Raw genomic sequence first — 4110 nt, 5'->3', positions numbered from 1 at the left:
CCTAGTGTGGTCCTGGGTCCTGCTGCCAGGAAGGCTGACATTAGGAGGGACTGACGGTCGGTTGGGAACAGTAGGCTGTGCTTATGCTGCTGGTTGACATGAGGCCTCTTCCTGCCTGGAATTTCCATCTTCTCTGGGAAATCACATGGAGCCACATCCAAGGGTCATAACTGGAGCTGCTTCAACCTCTGGGAAATCTTGGTAATTGCCCAGCACCCACTGCCTTCAGTTCCCCAGAAGTGTGGCTGACAGGGACCCCAAATGTCTGTAACCCAAAGGGCCCACCATAACCCACTCAACAATCCCCACACATACCTTCACTGCTGCCATGACTAGGGGCTGAAACCAGGCCTTTGGCCTGGAGAGTTGTAATAGTTGCTGTTGTAGTAGCTTTGTAGGTAGCTGTTGTAGGTAGAAATAACTACTACTACTATTAGTAGTAGAAATAACGGTATGTTGCAATTGTTTACTTCAACTCACTTCTGTGTCACCCTGAATTGCTTCCTTTATTCATACCCCAACTAGCCTCACAGCACTTATGTACATATCTGTAATTTATTTATTTATATTAATGTCTGTCTCCCCCTCTAGACTACAGGCTCACTGTGGACAGGGAATGTGTCTGTTATTATATTGCACTTTCTCAAGCACTAATACAGTGCTCTGCACCCAGTAACTGCTCACTAAATATTATTGACTGACTGACTTACCATGTGCAGAGCTCTGTAATAAACAAAAGGGAAAAAACACACAGGTGAGACTTGACAAGGTCCCCGGCTCTCCAGATGCTCACAATCTAGAAACAAGATGGGGAAAAGTTTAGCAACAGACAGAGAAGGGAAGATGACTGATGTTTCTTTGCTCTTAGCCCTACTGCCTTCTGCTTGCTCCATGCTGGGCTCCCAGCTGCCCCACTACGGTTAACACCATTACTGGAGTCAGGCCTTGGGAAGGGGTTGGTCCTACTTGTCTTTCAGGTGGTGAGATGGGAGTTGAAATTTTATTGTGGTCTTGCCAAATGAGTCATTAACTCGGGATGTGCTCTGCACACATTAAGCTCTCAATAAATACAGTTGAATGAATGAATGAAAAGTAGCATGGCATAGTGATAATGATGATGGCATTTGTTAAGTGCTTACTATGTGCAAAGCACAGTTCTAAGCACTGGGGAGGATACAAGGTGATCATATTGTCCCACGTGGGGCTCACAGTCTTCAGATCATGGACCTAGGAGTCAGAAGGTCATGGGTTCTAATCCTTGCTCTATCACTTGTCTGCTGTGTGACTTTGGGCAATCCACTTCTCTGTGGCTCATTTACCTCATCAGTAAAATGGGGTTTGGGAGCCCCACATGGGACAGGGACTGTGTCCAACTCAATTTGCTTGTATTCACCCCAGCACTTAGTGTAGTGCCAGGCTCATAGTAAGCATTTAACAAATACCACAATTATTATTATTACTGGTTCAAGGGAAATGTGACCAAAATGCCCAGTTTACTCTCTGGTCATCACATCTAGTGGTTCCTTCCTTGACTGTCCACAGGTTTGTGTTTCATATTGTGTTTCATAGCTCTCCCAGTCTGCCCTTAATTCCTCCCTGCCTCACTCAGATCTGTCTCCATCATCTTTTCTTTATGGATTCTCATTCTGACTGACCCATCTCATTCTTTCTCCCCTCTTCGTTTTTGGTATGGGACCAGAGTGTGGGACCTGGGCCTGGACCCTGGCTTTGCACCAGGGCTGAGCAGTTCTGACCTCACCTGGGCTCTCTCTCCTGTCCTAAAGTCTTGTCATTTGGCATGATGGGGGTGACGGAGTGGAGGCTGGGGAGACAGTAATGGTTTGTTGGCAGCAGCAATACTGACGGTTGTCTTCTTGTCATTAAGGCCCTGCACTCCCCCAAAATCCTGTGCCTCCTAACAGTATGCTGCTCCTCTGTCTCCCGAACAATACCCTGCATCTCCAGACAGTTCCCTGTGCCCCATAACCCTGGATACCCAAATAGTACTCTGCTCCTCAGCATCCCTAAACAGCACCCCATACTGCTGCACCTCCAAACAGTGTCCTGTGCTCCTGACCCCTGCAATGCAAGCAGTATCCTGCTCCTCTATACCCCATCAAAAACCCTGAACCTATGCACTCCCAAACAGCACCCTATGCCCCTGCATCCCTGCAGTCCTGTGAGTCGCCATCCTTGCCAATATAGGCTATGAAGGACACCTCTATTGACTGAAATGTGGTGTGAGGAGGGGAGAGTAAGCCTCTTCCCTGTATCCAGTGTCAAAGCTATGGAATGATACCCAGCGGTGTTACCCTAGGAGTAGGGAGGCAGAGGAAGGGCAGCCGGTGTTTGTGGATGGCAGTTTTTCTGCCGATACATCCAATCTGGTGTCTCTGGAACCCAGCTACAAGAGCGGTTGTAGATGGGATCCCTGACAGACGAGAGAGCAAGATGATCCTACTATTTGGGCAGAAAGTCTCCATTTGAAGCAGGTGAAGCCAAGTGAAGGTGCTTGGTTTCCTTGCCTGGCAGTGGGCCTCTTAAGACAGACTAGCAACAAGGTGACAAGAGAATTAGGAAGACTGGAACCTTGCCTTTCATCACTCCACTGATAGGGAACTCATTAATAGTGTTTAAGCAATTGGCTGGCCTAATTCTACCTCTTTCAGAATCCTCTGTTCTTCCAACTGCCACTTCAACCCTTCCACACCACTCAAGTATTTACTTATGACCCCCATAGCATTTAAGTAGATATCTTTTATATATTCCATTACTTTCTCCTATTTGTAATTTATTTTAGTGGCTTCTCCCCTGTTAGGTTGTAAGCTGCTGGAGGGCAGAGGTCATGTATATTAATTCTATTGTACTCTTCCAAGTGGTTAGTATAGAGCTCTGCTCACAGTAGGCACTCATCTAGGCTACTGATTGATTTATTCAGAGGAGGCTGGTTTCCTTGTTTCACTTCTCTGCTCACCAGTGGGTTGTATTGGGAAATATTCAGATCCTAGTAAGCTTAGTTGGAAGCTTCTGTCTGCTCCTGCCTGAAATCTGGCCAGTACATTCTTGACTTCTATCTAAAGCTTCATTGAGTGAACACCACAGCTCATTTTTGGTCTCTTGCCCATTCTGCTGAGACTGTGGCATCAGTGTCAGTGAATACTTATTTATCGTACCACTCCTGGTGATCACTACTACACTGAACACAATTTAACCCTTTCTAGAGAATGCAGTGATGTCTGTGTTTCCATCCTCTTAGTCTTGGCAGGGGGACAGGAGAATTGGACAATAAACCAAAATGACATCCAGAGCCCGGCAACACTGGCATTTATTCATTCATTCTACCGTATTTATGGAGCACGTACTGTGTGCAGAGCACTGTACTAAGAGCTTGGGAGGTACAATTCAGAAACCAGGCTGGTGTGAGAGCCACCATCTTGTGGGAGAGCTCTACAGAGGTAGTGGGGTAAAAAGAGGATTGGAGCACTCCAAAGGCACAGCTAGAGAATCCTTGACCAAGGGATAGGTGGGGAAAATGAACCGCCAAAGGAGTGGAAGGACTGGCTATATCTAAATAATAGCAGTAGTAATAATGGTTATCTTTTGAATGTCCACTGGGCTCAGTGCACTGTACTAATTGCTTGACAGGGTTCTGCTCATGGGGTTGGAATACCCTAGAGAGCCGCCAGACATTTTCCCAGTGATCTATGGGTACGCCATACTTTTGCCATCTTCCAGGGTGGGGGCATGGGTGGGGCAATAGGGAGAAACAGCATCCCTCCAAGGTTTCTCAGGATAATAATAATAATAACAATAATGATTGTGGTATTTAAGTGCTTACTATGTGCCAAGCACTGCAAGATAATTGGGTGGGACACAGTCCCACATAGGTCTCACAGTCTTAATCTCCATTTTACAGATGAAGTAACTGAGGCACAGAGAAGCACAGTGACTTACCCAAGGTCACACAGCAGACAATTACCAGAGCTGGGATTAGAACCAGGTCTTTCTGACTTCCAGGCCCGTGCTTTTTGCACTAGGCCACCCCGCTTACTCATTGGCCAGTAGTGATATCACACATACTATCAACATTTCCCAGTAGCCTCATTCAGG

This window comes from Tachyglossus aculeatus, chromosome 4 (assembly GCF_015852505.1).
Source record: "Tachyglossus aculeatus isolate mTacAcu1 chromosome 4, mTacAcu1.pri, whole genome shotgun sequence".
Classification (NCBI taxonomy): Eukaryota; Metazoa; Chordata; class Mammalia; order Monotremata; family Tachyglossidae; genus Tachyglossus; species Tachyglossus aculeatus.
The sequence above is the reverse complement of the archived record's forward strand: the minus strand, read 5'-3'. Positions refer to the sequence as shown.